Source organism: Balaenoptera borealis, assembly GCF_965194805.1.
Source record: "Balaenoptera borealis genome assembly, chromosome: 13".
NCBI classification, from domain to species: domain Eukaryota; kingdom Metazoa; phylum Chordata; class Mammalia; order Artiodactyla; family Balaenopteridae; genus Balaenoptera; species Balaenoptera borealis.
In genome coordinates, this window is record NC_138870.1 from 63,598,566 (window position 1) to 63,618,339 (window position 19,774).

The 19,774-nt window shown below is 38.3% G+C and overlaps 1 long non-coding RNA gene across 1 annotated transcript in view; it reads right to left on the reverse strand.

The window, feature by feature from the left end:
- The window catches only part of LOC309609800, an 85,710-nt gene extending 74,486 nt beyond the window's left edge, over positions 1–11,224 (reverse strand). The window contains exon 1 of the long non-coding RNA XR_014233585.1: positions 11,183–11,224. This is a non-coding gene — a long non-coding RNA (uncharacterized lncRNA). The remainder of the gene's footprint in view (positions 1–11,182) is intronic.
- Between the last annotated feature and the right edge of the window lie 8,550 nt (positions 11,225–19,774).

Below are 19,774 nucleotides of genomic sequence, written 5' to 3' on the forward strand. Positions count from 1 at the left end.
CACAGAAACTCTCCTATTACTCTCAATGGCAGAAAAGATCACCAAAGGCATCAGAGGTGAGAAGGAAAGGTCTAGTTGGTGACCTGGACAGTTTCTCATCTGGAGACTTATACAGAAAGCAGGTTCTAACAGAATAGACAACTGAGGCTGCAAGCTCATCCCCACCCAACCCCTCTTACATGAATGGTCCACTTCAGTAGCAATAGTCGAGCATGAGAAAGTGCACTGAAAGGACTGTAATCTAAATGTAGAAGATCCAAGATCTGGGTGAGCAGCACCAGTCCACAGCAGTGGACAAAAGCCCACCTGATTTGTGGAAACAGTTTACAACAACTGAGACAGAGGCAAATGCTGTGGCCTTTAGTGGCCAGATTAGACTTTAGTTCTCATTCTGCCTTCCATTTACAGACTCAATCCCTAAGAATTCAGGAAACCCCAGAATCCTTTGGCAATTTCAAGGAGGAGTGCAATGGAGGTCTCAATAAGAAGGCATAGGATATTCTTCTGAAGGGCAGAAGCAGCATCTTCAGCAATTAATTTAAAAAATAAGGCATGATTATATTTGTACCCCAGGTAGGTGATCAGGTTTATATCAGTTACACAAAAACCATTCTAAAGTGGTATTTTTCATTACCTTAAATTTAAATTTTGTGAAATCTAGTGGAAATAGAATGCTAATAGGTAAATATGGACATAGATCATTTATCTGGATAATTGAATTATTCCTACATAACTCCAGGATATTAGCTGGAAAACTGGAAAAGAAAAAGATGAAAAAAGAAAAGTTATGTCAGATTAAAGGCAAGAAATGAGTAGAATAATGAAGAAAAGTGAAGTCAGATGAGGAAAGCCAATGAGGGCATCTGATGGGGGAAAGTCCTTCCATTGTTATTTATTTAGTGGCCACTTTTTTTTTCCACATTTATTTTGTCTTTACAGTAAACATTTAACATAGCGCCTTGAGTTCTCTAGAATGAAGAACACAAGATTTGAAGACAGAAAACTTGAACTCAAATCCTTGCCCCACGCTGAGCACATCACTTAGCATTTTTTGTCCTCGTTTCCCTTTGCTAGAGAGGAGTAGGAAGCACTTACTCACAGGTCTTGTTGAAAGAATAACTAAGATGACCATGTGAGCATACTTGACATATAGAAGACCATCAAATATATATATATATATATTTTTAATAGATCTTTATTGGAGTATAATTGCTTCACAGTACTGTGTTAGTTTCTGTTGTACAACAAAGTGAATCATCCATATGCATCCATATGTTCCCCATATCCCCTCCCTCTTGAAGGCCATCAAATATATTAATTTTTCCAAGAACATTTAAAATTATCTCAAAGAGTACTTGTTAAAAAAGAATGTGTAGAAAAACAGGGAAATAATAAAGGAAATATGGAACCTTAGAAAGCCTTGCAGTGAATTAACAAGCCATTTAAAAGGGCTCATTAGCACTTGATAACTTTTGCAGTTGGTAAAGTGCTGTTCTGAAGATTCTATTATTATACAAGTTGCAATTAATGAAATAAGGAATAATGAAAACTCAGTCTATCAGAAAATTGCCAGTTAGCAGGAGGAGGATTAAGAATATAATTGTAATTTGAGAAAAGACATTAATAATTAAAAGGTCAAGATGGTCCACCCCTTAGAAACTCATGTAACAGGAAGTTTATAATTAGCTATACAAGGGGAAAACTTCAGCTTTGAGCATCATGCAAAATTCTAAAAGAAGGCAGGCCATCTGTTTTTCCTACCTGAAAAGATGCCTACCTCTCTGCTATTGGGTTTGATCATCACCAATACCATCATCAGACATATAATGAATGTTCCAGGCCCCAAGAATAAAAATGCGTAAATAATTGTCTCTGTGCTAAAATTAATAATAAAATTTTAAAAAGGACATCTAAGTAGGAATTCAGGACTAGATATAAAAGAATAAACAAGAAAAGCCAAATTTCCCAGGTTATATCAGGGTCATCATTGTTATCATCAGCATCATAGCATTTATTTTATCAACTGTTATAAAATGTAGAGCATTTCTTAAAATTCCTCCTAACACATTCCAGAAGTCCCCAGAGATTATTTTAAATATGCTTAATATTAGCTTCATAGATACTACTTAGTGTCTGTCACTCTGCTCTAACCCTGTTCCAATAGCTATGGTAATGGCTGCTGGAGAAACTGCAGAATTTAATGAGCACTAGCCAAACAAATGCCAGGAACAATTACAGTGTATCGTGTCCTCCCCATTTCAGGTCAGACTCAGGCTAGTTCAGCTCATACTCCAGCTCTCCAACAGACAGAGAAGAGAAAACATTCCCTACTGCTTATAAGACAAACCTATAATTCAAAAGATACATGCACCCCTATGTTCATAGCAGCACTATCCACAATAGCCAAGACATGGAAGTAACCTAAATGTCCATCAACCGATGAATGGATAAAGATGTGGTACATATATGCAATGGAATACTAAGCAGCTCAGCTTGAACTGCTACAACAAAATACCATGGGCTGGGTGACTTAAACAACAGGCATTTATTTCTCACTTTTCTGGAGGCTAGGAAGTCTAAGATGGGCCAGCAGATTTGGCTGTTGGTGAGGGCCTTCTTTCTGACTTGCAAATAGCTGACTTCTTGCTATATCCTCACATGGGAGATGGAGTGGGGGGGAGAGAAAGAGAGAGAGAGAGAAACTGCACTCTGATCTCTTTCTCTTCTGAAAAAGCTACTAATTCCGTTATGGGGGTTCCACCTGTATGATCTCATCTAAACCTAATTACCTCCCAAAGACCCCACCTTCAAATGTCATCACATTGGGGGGTTAGGGCTTCAATATATGAATTTGGTGAGAATAGAAGAATTCAGTCCAAACAGGTCAAATCCGACACATCAGTAACCCTTTAATATGGTAAGGAATTCAATATCACAAACCCGCTTTTTAAGTATCTCTTTTGATAATCTTGTATCATATTTTCCCACCTTGCTTTGGATCATTGTATATCCATGGCTCCATGCTTTAGGCAGCTATTTTAAGACTGTTACGCAACACATCTGTTGCAAAGACCCCTTTCCTACAACTGAGAATGGGATTAATGAAGGCAGGGCTAGAGCAATACTGTCCTCAATCCAGGCAAGCAAAGACTTGCCCCAACTCTTGTACTTCAGGGATTTGAAGTACAATTTAAAATGCTATCCTTCCTTATCTGGAGATGTGTGCTAGACTCCATCTCTCTCCTTTCCTAGGCAATCCATAGAATACAATATCCTAGACATTTCCAAAGTCTGAGCTATGCTGAATAGGATAATACAAGGACAACAGGTAGAAGACTTCAGTTCAATGTAAGGTTTATCCTCTGAGGTGGGCCATGGTCAAGCTTACCAGGCTTCTAGGACTTTTGACGTGGCATATCAAAGATAGTGTAATGACTATTGGTGGGAAAGTGAGTTGGTGCAGCCACCATGGAAAACAGTATGGAGGTTCCTCAAAAAACTGAAAATAGAGTTGCGATATGATCCAGCAATCCCACTGCTGGGCATGTATCCAGACAAAACTATAATTCAAAAGATACATGCACCCCTATGTTCATAGCAGCACTATTCACAATAGCCAAGACGTGGAAGTAACCTAAATGTCCATCAACAGGTGAATGGATAAAGATGTGGTACATATATACAATGAAATACTACTCAGCCACGAAAAAGAACAAAATAATGCCATTTGCAGCAACATGGATGGACCTAGAGATCATCATACTAAGTGAAGTAAGTCAGAAAGAGAAAGACAAATACCATATGATATCACTTATATGTGGAATCTAAAATATGACACAAATGAACTTGTTTATGAAACAGAACCAGACTCACAGACATAGAAAACAGACTTGTGGTTGCCAAGGCAGAGGGGATGTGGGGGAGAAATGGATTGGGAGTTTGGGATTAGCAGATGCAAACTATTATCTATAGAATGGATAAACAACAAGGTCCTACTGTATAGCACAGGAAACTATATTCAATATCCTGTAATAAACCATAATGGAAAAGAAAAAAAAGATAGTATAATGAATATTGCCTATGTGTTACTTAGTCACTACCATATAACTTGAGACCAAAGACACAATATGCACTGGTGATATAGAAAAAAAATGAAAGTAAAATTTGAATATTAAATCTAAGTGACAAGATTTGTCAAAAGCAATTTTTTCAATCACTTAAATAATTATTCTTTAATTTTAGAGTGACATGACTGGGGCCTAAAAAGCTCAACAAGATCCTATTTGGAACTTCCTTCAACCTTGCAGGATGACCTCCCTCATGAAACTAAAGACAGTAGCCAAGGGTCAAGCATGTCTTTCTTGAAAGAACCAGAGAAAACCTGAGAAGTTGTACTCATGGAGCAGCCCCTAATTGATGTTATCTTGTAGCCTTCATTGAGAGCTATACACTTTAAGCTAAATGCAATAAAGTATAATTCACATACACTCTATGTATTTCAGTTCATTCTCTCTCATCTTCAAGTCCAGCCTTCTGTACACTTAACTCACACTCCAGGTCTTTACTGTTCTGCTACATCATCCAATGGATTACTGTTGAACTCCAATGGGTTACAAACACACACACACACACACACACGTACACAATGAACAAGATTTAATTTTTATAGTCAGCACATGATGTACATTTTACCATGACCTAATAAAACCACACATGCGTGGGTATAACTGAACAAGTGTTTGACACATAATATGTACCCTAACACATATGATGTATTTTGATATTTGCTATTTTATTTTTAATGCTAATTTTCATAAACTGATTAGTTGATCTAATAATGGGTCTCATCCTGCAGTTTAAATCCATTTTGCTCTACATCCAATTTTCAGATTGTACCCTGGAATCCATTAGTGTACAGTCAATGAAATTCATTACAGAATTATCTGCTTTTCTGGCCTACCACTCAGCTTTTTTCTTTCTTTATAAAAATGTCCCAAGTGAAATAATTGTGCCAAGTATTTTACAGTTTTCTCAATTAATCTCTGAATGCAAAAGGGAAGAATATATCCTCACTTTCAAGTAAATTTAAGAGTGAAAGGCTTCTCTAAGAAAGATAAATATGCACATGCATACACACACACATATACATACAGAGGGATACAATTATAGTGATATAGATTTTTGTCCCTTTTCACTCAGTATTACAATAAAGGATATTTACCTATGTTGTTAAAATTCCTGAAAAGGATAACTTTTCATAATTGCTTACAGTTCATCAAATAGGTATTTCATAAAATAGAAAAGTAATCATTTATTATTAAGGTTATTTCCAGAATATTTAATAAAATATTTTAATAAATTATAAGCCACCAAATGAAAGAAAAAATTATTAAATGTCTACCACAATACTGTGTAATACAAAAGTTAATCCAAAGCACTTGTATATGGTTAAAAGCCAAATAATCCTTTAATATGAAGTATGGTTAGTATCATTAAACATTTCTTAACCAGTTTTCAGGTAAAACAGTTTACAGAAATGTTCAGCACTTTAAAGCTATGATCATTTAATGTGGCTTAGAAAATTTGCAAAGTAATCAGAATCTAGTGAAGTTTAATAAAGTTTATAAAGTTTTTTAATAAAGTGTTTTACAATAAAAGTTTCTTAATAAAGAAAATTAAGTTTCTCATACAGATAAGAAAAACAATACCTTCCTATTAAATGGGGGGGAAAAAATCTAGAAAGACTATAGGTTTAAACACATTGCACTTGAGGTACCTGTGAAAATCTTGCAGTAATATATACATAGACAGTGAGGGCTGTACCTGTTAAGCTCAAAAGAGGTAAAGCGTCAGACTGCATGTTTAGCAATAAGGCTAAAGCCATGACTAGTGAATGAGACCAGACAAATAAAGAATGTGGAATGAAAGGAGAAGACCACGGTCACACAGAAAAAGCAGGATCAGGTCCTTAGTGACTCCAGTACACCCTTAATTCTCTTCCCTTTAGCTTTAGAGACTTTCCATATGTATTCTTCCTTTAAATCTACATCACACACTTTGTATTCCTAAACATACTGGGAGCGTTTCAAGGACAGATACTTCTTCAATTGTATGTAGTGCAGAGTTAGATGCTAAAAGAGCTCCAGTCTTACATTTGTAGTAATGAGAGTCCATAATTCAGACAACCTTGTACAAGATGTAAACAAGCATTTGCTTTAAGGCACTGGAGACTCAACAAGATAGTAAGTAATTACCAATCCATCACCCAGAAGAAGAGAGAAATCAAGAGATACAAGGTCAGGATTTAGGCTCACTTTTCCCCTGGGGCTGCTAAGGGACCAAGAGGCTGAGCAGTGTTCTCAACAATATCCCAGGAATAGGTAGACAAAAGCTGGACTCCAGGACCTACGTGGGAGTATAGGGAGGTGCTGATCTATTCCACATACTTTGGGTTAGGGCTCTGAAGAGTTGTCCCTTAGGAGTAAGAGTGAACCAAAAGTGGTCCTTCATTGGAACTATAGCCAAGCTTTCAATCCTCTCAGTCCCAGAAATTAAATGGAGGTGATCCCAGATTGCTAGTGCCCAGAGGCCACTGTTGAAGCAAAAGAAATAATCTCTAGAGAAAGACGTTATACTAGGTCTCAATTTCTACAATTTTTAAGTACAATGTCTGTGTTGAAATCAAATACATTCACACATGTGACAGTGCAAGATAAAATAAATGAGAGCCAGCAGAAACAACAGGCAATTTAAAAGGCCTACAGGGGCTGCAGATGTTGGTGTCATCAAACACAGACTTTAAAATAACTATGATTACTATAATTAAGGCTATAAAGATACAATTGAGAATTTCAATATAGCTGGAAACCATGAAAAAGGACATGGTACATTCTTAAACACACACAGAAATTCTAGAAATCAAAAATACAGTCAACAAAATTAAGAACCCAAGGATGGGTTTAACACAAGCTTAGAAGTAATGAAGAGAGAGTTAGTGAAGTGATATATAAATCAGAAGAAACAATTTAGAAAGAAGGACAAAGAGAAAAAAAAGATTAAAAAATACAGAAGAAAGGTTAAGAGGACTGGAGAATAGAATGAGAAGGTCTAAACTGGGTGTAAATCATAGTCCCAGATTAAGGGGGTGGGGGGCGAGAGGAGAATATGGGTCAGAAGTAACATTTGAACAATGGTAGAAAATAGTCCAAAACTGAATATTCTAAGACACAGATTCAAGAAACCCTAAAAACTCAAGAAGTTCAAATAAAAAGGAATACATGTTTAAGCACTTCTTAGTAAAACTGATTATGGTCAAGAACAAAACAGGAGAGAAAAAAACACAGATTACCTTAAAAAGAGCAACAATTACACTGAGTGTTGACTTCTCAAAACAAACAAACAATAAAAATAAACACCACAATAAAAGCTAGAGATAATGATATATTTACAGTGCTGAAAGAAAACAAGTGCTAATTTATAATTCTAATGAAGGTGAAATAGAAACATTTTTGGATAAGAATTGAGAGAATTCACTACCAACAGACCAATATTAAAAGAAATATCCAAGAGCATTCTTTAGGTGGAAATAAGTGAAACCAGATGAAATGTAAAAAACAAACAAAAAAAATTAGAAGAAGAAATAGCAAATAAAATGGTGTGTGAGTAAATATATTTGAATATTGACTATATAAAATAATAATTAAAACTAACAACACAAGTAGCATTTAGTTGGAAGGGTAAGTGGCATTAAAATGCTCTAAGATTATTTTACTTTCTGGAAATAGGTTAAAAGTAACAATTAATATTATACTTTGATAAGTTAAGGATACATGTTGCAATCCCTAGGATAACACTAAAGAGTATGTAAAATGGGAAAACTTTAAAAAGTATTAACCCAAAAGAAAGAGAAAAGAAATGCAGGGCTATTAGGACAAATAGAAATGAACATAATAAAATGGTAGATTTAAATCCAAGTAGATCAGAAATTATATTAAAGATAAATGTTAAATGCTCCAATTAAAAGGTGGCTTATTGGATTGAATTTTTAAATGCTATATGCTATATATAAGAGAGATGTAGACAAAGAATTAAAGGATGAAAAAGATAGAATTTGCAAACATTAAACAAGAAAAAAATAGCCATCTTAATGTCATAGTGAGCAGATTTTAAGGCAAAAAGTATTGTAAGAGATAAAGAGGAACATTTTTTTTTGGTTGACCAGCAACTATATATCCATAAAATGACTAAAATTAAGGAGGAAAGCAAAACAGAATATGGCAAAATGAAATTTCTCATGCATTCCGAGTGAGCATAAATAAGTACACTTGGAAGACATTCTGGTATCACTTACTAAAGATGAAAAGGTACATACCTGCTATGGACTGTATATTTATTGTCCCCTAAAATTCATATGTTGAAGTCCTAACCCAAATGGGATGGTATTAGGAGGTGGGGCCTTTGGGAGATAACAAGGTCATGAGAGTGAAGTCCTCGTAATGGGATTAATGCATGCCCCTTGTAAGAAGAGACACAAGAGAGCTTGCTTCCTCTCTCTGCTCTCTGCCCTGTGAGGACACAGCAAGAAGACGGACACTGGCAAACCAGGAAGTGAGCTCTGACCAGACACTGGATATGCCGGCACCTTGATCTTGGACTTCCCAGCCTCCAGAACTATGAGAAATAAATGTTTGTCATTCAAGCCACCCAGTCTATGGTAATTTGTTACAGTGGCTCAAACTGACTAAGATAATACTCTATGACCCAACAAATCCACATATGGATGCAGAAAAGTATATACATATGCATCAGGATTCATATACAAGAATGTTCACAGTAGCATTATTTATCATTTCCCCAAACTGAGAACTCCCAAATTTTTATGGCATTAGAAAAAAAAAAAAAAAGAATACTCATACAACAGAATATTATAAAGCAATTAAAATTAACAAGTTGTTACACGCAACAACATAAAAAAACTCACACATTTTTACAAATATAATTTTTAGCAAAAGACACACCAGACACAAAAGAATGCGTGATTTCATTTGAAAGCCATCATTACTAAAGTATTGCATTTAGAAATACATATGCAGGTGATAAAACTCTAAAGAAAAGCAAGGAAGTGACACTGTAAAGTCAGGATAATGATAATCTTTGTGAAGGAGGGATAAAGGAGGTAATAACTGGATGGGAGGAAAAGGGAACTTTTGAGATGCTGACAATGGTCTATTCCTTGATACAGACGATCACTTTGTAATAATTCACTGGGTTGTACACTTTTGTCTGTTTCGCATTTTATTCTGTTTCTGTGTGTGCCTTATTTTATGTGTGTCTTATTTTATGTGTACCTTATTTTATTATTTTTTAAAATAAAAACCTTCATGAGAATTTGTAGCCTTACCTGATATGATCTGGACTAGGTCAGTGGATCAGTCAATTTAAAGTTCATTAATATAAAAATCATTTGGGGGCTTCCCTGGTGGTGCAGTGGTTGAGAATCTGCCTGCCAATGCACAGGACACGGGTTCAAGCCCTGGTCTGGGAAGATCTCACATGCCACAGAGCGGCTGGGCCCGTGAGCCACAACTACTGAGCCTGCGCGTCTGGAGCCTGTGCTCCACAACAAGAGAGGCCGCAATAGTGAGGGGTCCGCGCACTGCGATGAAGAGTGGCCCCCGCTCGTCTCAACTAGAGAAAGCCCTCGCACAGAAACGAAGACCCAACACAGCCAAAAATAAATAAATAAATACATAAATTTATTTAAGAAAAAAAAAAAGGTGTAGAAACATATTATAACATTTATAAAAAAAAAAGAAAGAAAGAAAGGGGAAGGCAACGAGCAAACCATGAGGTAAGAACAATTAAGATAAAATAAAATTAAAAACTAAGGGTCAGAGAGAATAAAAGAATAACCCAAACAAGCTAAAGTGATAAAAAAAAAAAAGAAAGTAAACAATGATTTCAAAGCCCAAGAGGTTAGCTAAATTCAGCTAACCAGCTGAATTCACTAAGCAGTAGCACAAGTTCCAAAGATCAACCCGATTTCCTTAAGCTACAGCCGAAAAGCCTGTAACACATTTCTTCTTTAATGGCCTGGCCTCGGCAGGCAGCTGCCCGCTGGGAAGAAGAGGGGCCCTGACTTTTTTCCCCATACCTCTTCTCTCTAATTCCTGGCAAATTTTTTCTTTGATTCTGTAGCTCCTGTCTCCCTGCTCTTCCAAAGGAATATGTATCGGGTAGCCATCTCTCTCTATTGTGACTCTACCCTCTGGCTCTAACTGGTGGAGTAGAGGTAAGCACCTGACCCAAGTTGGATCATTCAGAGTCTCTTTCCTAGAAATCTGGATTTGTGACTGAGACCCACTCAGTTAGGGCTGGCTTCTTTAATAATAATAATAATAAAGAAATACTAGTCTGCAATATAAAGGATTATTTTACTGATTCACCTGACCACATGAGTGAATCCAGTGATGTGCTGACAAGTGAGCCTTCAGGGTAGAGAAAACCCTGATTTGTATTGTTTGCCAGTTTCCATGATGTAAATATTCCCACTTGAATATTCCCATTTCGAGTTGACAGTGATTGCAGAGTTGGGAAGAGATGCATGCCACTGACTCTCACAAACTGGTTTCAGCTCGCTCACAACTGGGTGAGTCTCAACCAACGTTATGCTGAGCCAAAGAAGGCCAGACACAAAAGAGTACATACTACACGATTTCATTTCTATGAAGTTCCAGAAAACGAAACTAAATGAAAAAAAAAATCAGAAAAGTGGTCACATCTGGGGATTCCCTGGGAAGGCGCATGAGGGAAGTTTTGAAGGAGATGGAAAAATGTTATAGATTGTGGTAAGGGTGTGTATTACAAAAGTCTATCTGTTTGTCAAAATTGCACGGCTAAGATCTGTGCATTTCAAAGCATGTAAAGTTTACCTCCAGAAAAGTAAATAAATGAAAGGAACCAAGGAAAAATAATGCGATTGAGTTGAGAGAAGTAGGTGGAAGCATGGGTAACAATACAGGAAAGGCAGAAAGTTGGTAATTATTGAAGCTGCATGACGGGTATATGGAGGTTCATTTTGTTGTTGTGTTTACTTTGTATGTGGTTAATATTTCCGCAATGAAAAGCTGAAAAATAACACATATAGATATGAACATAAATGCACCAATTTTTCTGAACTGGCCTTGTCTTTGATCACGGGTCCTCCTCCGGTTTTGCTTTGTCTTTGTTGCATAAACTGCCCCATACATTTCTAGTTGTTTTGCCTTAAGACAAAGACAGATGTAAAGCCATCATTGTGCGTAATTCTAGATTGTTCTGATTTTTCCTACATACAGTTTTTCCCTTTAACAATTGTCTCATCCATACTTAACTGAACAGAATTTTTAGTCACCTAAATGCATTGTGCCTTTCCATAACGTAAAAATTTAGTTGCCATAAAGTCAATATGCCTCTTTCTTTCTTGCATTCACATTTCACCAATTTATATAATTTTTAAAGTATGTAAGTAAAATAATAGCATACCTGGCATATACAAGTTTGGGAACCAAGACAAACTCAAGTAACTAACCCTTGGTAAGCAAACAACTCAACAACTCAACTGATACCAGGGTGCACCAGAACATTCCTCACCACTTCCCAGGTTTACTGGATTAACTGGCACTCCCTACACCCTCTTTTAAATACAAAGACAGATGCTTATATGGCTATTCGATTTCTCCACTGTTTCATTGAAATTTAAAACCCCAAAGTTACCTGAATGATACAAAATGATACATTTCAACCACAGCTGACTCAAATGTATCATTTTGTCTACCGGAGAATATATTTTGAGTACCCACTTACACATATTCCAGCCTTTCAATAATGGTAGTTCTACCCAGCAGTGACATTTGAGGACAGAAAAAAAGAATGATACGCTAGTGACTTATAAACTTGGTATCTCTGCATAAGACATGCCACCAAACTCCCCCAACAGTCTGAAGAAGGGTAGACACTAAAGAATAGAACATACTTTATGATTTAATGAATATGAAGTTCTAGAAAACTAATACAAAATGGAACAAATCAGAGTAGCCCCTTGGGGGATGGTGAGTGGTTTACTGAGAAGGAACATGAGTGAATTTTAAATGTATACACAGGGCATTCACCCTGAGAGATAGGAACTTTAGACCAACAATCTTACCATACATTTATAAGAATGCGAGAAAGGAAGAAAACTGGGCACAGCTCTGTCTATTTATCTGTTTATCTAGCCTGAACTCACCTTAGACAGAAGGTTGTTGTCTGCTGCATTGTTTTACTTCCTGGAGAGGAAGTTAGAACATGAATAAAGAATGATTTTTTTTGTTCCATAAGAGGCCATGGTCAGATGTACTCTGGCCAGTGGATATCCTTCAGTGGCTAACAATGAGACTTCCTCTTAGTCCTTTGAAAGTCAAGAGAGCAGAGAAAATAACAACTCCATGACTGACAGGTCCATAGAAAAGCTGTGAACACCTGTGTGGGCTGGCCATTGGGGGCCACAGTTCCATTCAGGTGCATCTTTTGGAAAATCTAGGTAATCTGACCTTCTCCATCTCTCTAAATTAAGAATACTTAATTTCATATATAATCATAATAATAGCAATCCTTTATAGAGCTTTTAATTTGCACCAGAGAATAATTGCTTCGTATGGATTATCTCATTTGACCTTCCCAAAAATCCGGTATGAGAGATGCTCTTATTATCCACAGTTTTTAAAAATGGAAAAGTGAGGCTCAGATAGTTTGAATAACTAACCAAGATTGCCTAGCTAACAAAGAGGTAGAGCCTGGATTCCAACCCATGCAATCTGACTCCAGGGTGCCCGTTATTAACTACTGACAAGTAAATTGATTAATGCACTGTAGAGAGCCAGGGAAAATGTCAGCAAAGTACGATCTCCTTCCTTAGAGTCAGTATTAGCCAGCAAGTAAAAGATTCAGCTGATGAATTCTGGCCCAAATCTGCCCAGCAACCCAATGTCTCTAAAAGATGATGAAAACAAAATGGTGTGATTACTGTCCCGAGAAACAAGCAGAGGCATTTTTAAATCACAGGATTAAAAATCAAGAAGATTAAGAAGAGTGCTGCATTTTTTCAGGCAAAGGGAAAAGAAAGAATAAAAGGTGAGGCCTGAATTTTTAAATAACATTCTCCTTTATTTTAGAACACTTTATTTTTACTCTAGCTTTATGAAAAAAAGGAGACTCGTGTGCCATTTCATATTCTTGTAGCTTACATCACACATGACTTATCAGAACTTAAATGCCTCATGTAGTATATATTGGATCAATTTATTTTACAACTTTGATGTTTTCATTTTGTACAAATTCAGACGCATTTGCCTCCTGTCACTGCAGAGAAAGGAACTATTAATAGGAGCAAAACACACCTGCATGTGTATGAGTGTTTATATAGATATAGTATAAATATATATTTCTATCTTATCAAAATACAGACTTCTGACAAGTAAGAAAGAACAGGCTATATTCAGACTATCACCAACAAACACAATGTTCCATGGTAAATAATAACAAGGACAAAAACTTCTTTGTACAAAGGAACTCCTTGTTTATCACCTTGACATTCTTTCTCCAAGATCAACTGTATCAAATATTACAAGAGGATAATGACAAAATTAGCCAGATGACCTTGGGCAAGTCACTACAATTCTTCTTATCTTAGGACAAAGGAACTGAGTCAAGGCTCTAACACTGAGTTCTCCTTCAGTCCTAAGACTGTCTAGGTCTCTGCCACAGCATGGTTGGGGAGAGAGCGGTTCAATGAAAGAAACTTTCCAGGTGTTCATTCTACCTCCTCACTCCATCTCCCCCGTTCTGCATGGAGGCACCTACAAGATGGCGGAGGTTGAACTACGTAAGATAATTGACATCCCTGATAGTTTGCTGCTAGGATAGCATCTGAGTGCTGAAAAGCCATTAGACATTAGAGGTATGTATTCCAAAGCCCTGTGAGGTTCAAACTGTTTGATAAATTTGTAAAAATTGAGTAGGAATAGGAAAAAGCATCTGGGTAACACTTACAGGAAGGGAATAAATGGGCTCTGTACTCAGCAACAGCTGCAACAACAGAGGGCCGAGCCTTGGTAGGTGGACATGCACAGAACAAGCTGAGCTAGGGCCTGGAATTTCCCGGAATGAAATCTGAGAACTATTTAGGTTGACCTTCTCTCTCTCAGCACAGTTGACCCTTAAGAAATAAGAGATGACACATCCCAAAGCACACTAAACTTTACAACAGCAGCTTAAAAAAAAGATTGGGAAAGGCATGGGAGTTCTCTTGCAATACTGGAAGAATAAACTGGTTGACTTGACTGCCTTCTGTTTGGGGAAAAAGCAAAGAGATTATTTCAGAATCACATATGCTGGGGCTGCTGTGGAATGCACAGTTTCCAGAAAACAGATTTATCTGTTGATTATAATCAGGCTTCCTACACTACAGGACCCACTTTTACATAGCAGTCAGGGTTACAGTGACATAAAACAGAATGCCATGAACTGTAACGAGAAAAGCCGATCTTAAAAAAATAAAATAAAAATGCAGTGGGGAGAAAGATTGAAATGCTTGGAAAAATACACACAAGCAGGTACAGTATGGATGGGGAAATATGCTCTTTTTCAATAATGACAGTGTCCTCAATCGTGTTTTCTAGAAAACTGGAGAAAGAATTTTCATAGCAGGGAAATCATGTAAGTGGTACCACCTCCTGGGTAAGTATGTAAGGATTCACCTTAAAAGGTTCCTCTAAAGTAGGTTTCCCATGTGGAAAGCAAGGCTATTATGACGTATAGCCCCTAAGATTACCCACTTCCATCCAGCCCTAATATGGTGGGGTTTAGGGTAGGGAATAGAGTGGCACCTAGACTTACCTGTCCTGGATAAGGCTCCTCTTCCGGCTGTGACTGTGTCAATTCACTTAGCCCTCCCTTTACTCTGTTGGATCCTAAGAGCATACACCTACGTAATTTTGTAAAAACTATGCCTCACATTCACAAGCACACAAGAAATAAGTGCAGTCCCAAGGACCATCTGGCAGGAAGTGCTGGGAAATGTAACAGTCCACAACGGGTCAACGGGGAGAAACCTTAGAAGCCATCTAGGCCCTTAGCTTCCACAGGTTGGCTTGAGCACTGTGCTCTTCGTAAAGCAACGATCAGAGCAAACAGAGATCAGAGATCGCACCGATTCTACAGCACTAATAGAATGTCTACAGACATGATGATTTTACAAACTATCTTACACTGAGTGCAGCAACACAAATGAAAGAATGGCAACACTCTAAAAGAGTTGTCCGTAATCAATACCCTCTTCTCCCATCCTCTCTAATCCACTCCGGTAAGTCTTTGGCCCCAACACTAACAACTGCCCTTATCACGGGCTCTGGTAGTCATGCGGCCAAATCCACACCCAGTTCTTAACCTTCATCTTACTTGACCTATGAGCAGTATTTGGCATAGTTGGTCACTCCCTCCTTGAAACACTTTTTTTACTCAGATGTGGAACATCACACTCTCTTGCTTCTTCTCCTGCCTCACTGGCTAGTCCTTCTTATCGTCCCTCTATCTTTCTCCATCTGATCAGCCTCTAAACACTGACGTGAATTTGGTAAGAGTTCTCTATAATTCATTGTACGGGATCTCAGTAATTCATCAGCTTAAGGCAAAAAACAAACAAAAAGAAAATCACTAAATATATGTAAATGGGGTGTACGGGGAAAACATTTCTTAGCAGGGGGTCCTCTCAGCAACTGCCTCTGAAATACCAGTCATGGGTGGACTCTGTGGCCTCAAGTCTCCAGAAGAACAAGCTGCTACCCATGCTTTTGTTACTTCTGCAGTATAGAAAGCAGAGCAAGTGCCCTTCATCTTATTCAAATGCTGAAGCTTCACCATAGGATGGCCACGGAGTCTGGAAACACAGGTACACGTGTGCCCCATTTAAGTGACTAAATAATGCCTGTAGTTGATGGGCGTCCAGAGTGGTTCTATCAGGATGGTGCACCACCCCACTGTGCCAAAGTGGTAGGGTTGGAAGTCTGGGCAGAGACCGATGCAAAAGCTGTGTGATGCACCATGGTCACTGCAGCTTTGCACAGCACGGTCAACTACACATTGTGAGTGAGGGATGACATAGTGACATACCACGTATTTTACGGTAATATCCATAAACTACTTATCATGTGTATTTTCCTGTGTTTCTAAGATCTTATCCTCACCTTGTATGCTATAGACTGAATGTTTGTGTCTCCCCAAAATCCATATGTTGAAATCCTAATCCCCAGTGTGATGGTATAAACAGGTGGAGGCCTTCAGGGTAATTAGTTTATAAGAGTGGAAGCTTCATGAATGGGATTCGTGACCTTAGAGAAGAGGTCCCTTGCCTTTTCCTCCCTGTGAGGATCAACTGTGAACCGAAAGTAGGCTCTCACCAGACACTGAATCCGCCAGCATCTTGATCTTGGACCTGCCAGCCTCCAGAACTGTGAGAAATAAATTGCTGTCATTTATAAGACACGCAGTCTACGACATTTTGTTATAGTAGCCCACATAGATTAACACACTGGAGAATCCAGGCATGGTGATAAACGTGTCCAGACCTGTTCTGGGCCTCCAGTTCAAAACGCTTACTGACAATATGGGCAGGGTCCTTAGCTCCTGAAAAAGAAAGGAGGTTTGACCTCTACAAAGCTGCCCAAATAATGAACAAGGAAATTAAACTCGTGTAGTCCTTGCTGTCCTATAGGCATAGCTCCGGCAACTTTCACACATCTACTCCATCTAACGTTTACACACTCTCAAGGCAGAGACAGTGCTTAATCCTCATTATGGCCATATGAAGTGAATACTAACACTTTCTTAGGCTCCAAGAGGCTGAGGAACTAGGATTTAAATTCATTTCCTCTGCTTCTAAAAAGAATGGACTCTCCTCCATGCCACAGTATTTGTTCCAATTTTACACGTGAGTCAACAGGGACTCTGAGAGGTTAAAAAGTTTCCCTAATATCGCATAGCTAATATACGGCAAAGCTGCAATTCAAACTTGGGTTTTTCTAACTTTAGAGTCCCATGTTCTTTCCACTGTATAGCAGAACAGTTACATATCTTTTTTAAACCAGGGATAAAGAGAGAAGATAAAAGAAAGTCAGGAAGGAATGTGGCGTCTGAATCTTCATGCTGGACCAGAATGAGTTCAACATGTTTAAGAAAATGGCAGATTTCAGAACATTTGTTATTCTGTATTTGTACAGCCTTGAGTAGTTGAGTTGGAACTTTTCTCTGTTCTAAAGCCAACCTGCAAAGTTCCCCCTCCACAGTCAGCTCAGAAACTTACCCTGTTGGTCACAAGTAGGACCAGGGAGAGAGTACAAGTCAGTACACTAGTAACACTGCCAGAAAAACAAAGTTTGAGCGTATGCCCTATAGCCAGTAGGTCAGCGCCACTAGTTTCGTATTATAATCCAAGGAGAGCCTTCTATATTGAGTGGAGGAACAAACAACGTGAGCTTCATCTGTGGATTCTATCACATGCAAAGCTCTAGGATATGTAATAGAACCACCAGAGCCTATAAAGCACACACTCGGGCTTCCCTGGTGGCGCAGTGGTTGAGAATCTGCCTGCCAATGTAGGGGACACGGGTTCGAGCCCTGGTCTGGGAAGATCCCACATGCCGCGGAGCAAATAGGCCCATGAGCCACAATTACTGAGCCTGCGCATCTGGAGCCTGTGCTCCGCAACATGAGAGGCCGCGATAGTGAGAGGCCTGTGCACCACGATGAAGAGTGGCCCCCGCTTGCCGCAATTAGAGAAAGCCCTCGCACAGAAACGAAGACCCAACACAGCCATAAATAAATAAATAAATAAATAAATAAATAAATAAATAAATAAAAAATCACACACTCCTTGGTGCTGCCCCTCCAGGGATTCCTGTTCCCCTCCCCTTCCCCTCCTCTCACCATGGGGGCACAGAGCTCTCTGGGATGTGAACTTGATCCAGCTGGAGATACACAACAGAACACTGGGCCACTGAACCATAATATTTACAGCAGCACTAAAAGTGATCAGTCCTTTTCTTCAAAAACAGTAGGAGCTCAGACCAAAATTTTCTTAATGAAGTGTAGTTGATTTACAATACTGTGTTAGTTTCAGGTGTACTGCATAGCGATTTAGTTATTTTTTTCCGATTATATTCCATTATAGGTTATTACAAGATATTGAATCTAATCTTCCCTGTGCTGTACCGTAAATCCTTGTTGCTTACCTATTTTATGTATAGTAGTTTGTATCTGTTAATCCCATACTCCTAATTCAGACCAAATTTTTTAATGATGAGTTACTTCAGAAAAGTACTTTTTTAAAAAAGAAAAAAGAGCTAAGGTTTTAAGTCTAGTAGAACCTCTATTAGATTGAAAGTGTCCGTTCTCTGTGCAGCTCTTGTACTATTTAATGAAAAGAGGTCAAGACACAGATGAGTGTCTTCATGGAATAGAGGGTAGAGCGAGGTACTAGCCTTTATTTTTACATGTTCATAAAAATCACAAGTGACTTTTTTTAGAAAGTTATAACAAAATAGTGCAGGAAATATTACATAAAACTGTTTTCCTTTTAGGGAGGAGAGCTAGGAAAGTAATGCATCCCTTTTGGAAGATTTCACTCGGAGAACAAAAGCAGCTCTGTGTGCACTTTATTTCCAGGTGACTGCGATTATACTGACTCATTCTTCTGCCCTAAAAAAGGCTGGTCTCTGAGAAAGAATGACTGGCTCCCTTGGTTAGATTTCCTGGCAGCGGGGGCCTAGGAGAGTCTTGGGTACTTTTTCACACCCAGTGCATGTGAGGCCAGTTTTCTAAAAATAAGTATTAGTTACCTGCTCTGGGAATCAGGGTTGTTTTAGCCCTTAGGTCCTATAACCTAATAGACACGGCCCTTGCTTCCTGCCTTTCCATCTTAATACATATATTTGCACATGCCTACTGGCAGCCAAGGGTTGATCTCTACTTTCTCCAAAGGGCTTGGTTATCTGTATAAACATTCCAAATGCTGATGGGAACTGCACATCCTAACTTTCTGTCTCTGGCCTGCCTACTACTGTGGCATGGGTGTATTTAATGCTCTAGCTGTCTTTCCCTACCCTGAGTTGCTATCCAAACAACAATATCTAATAATGCCGGAAAGAATCATCAATTCTATATATATCCGCAAGAATGAGCTCATGTGTAAACAAAGGAAAGAAGGCACCACAAATCTCCAAACTTCCAATGGTTTAGTCTAGCAATGCCTTAAAATGTCTCAAAGTACATGGGAAATATGTCTGTGGACATTAGACATTGAGTCCAGTGAATTAGTCACCTACTTATTAAAGAAACACACCCTACTTTAGTGCTTGGCACATCTATACGTGCTAAGTATTTCCTGGCTCAGATGCTCTCTGCTGGCTAGAGGTCAGTTGGACAAATGTATTTGTGTACGTGGGCACTGGCTCCTTCCTCAAGGATCACTGTCTGAGCCTTCACTTTAATTACAAGGAAATGATCAAACTAGTCAGGATCATGGTCTGTTGCCTCAGTGTGAAAAGGGCAACCCCTCCTTCTGGAATGTGGAAATTGAAGTTAGCTCCATCACTAATTGAATCAAACCGACCACTAGAGCTGAATTATCTGCTTACAAAAAACTCTTGCTCTTCTAGCCATGTGGAGGGAGAAAAGGACCCTGCTCCTGGCAACTCAGACACAT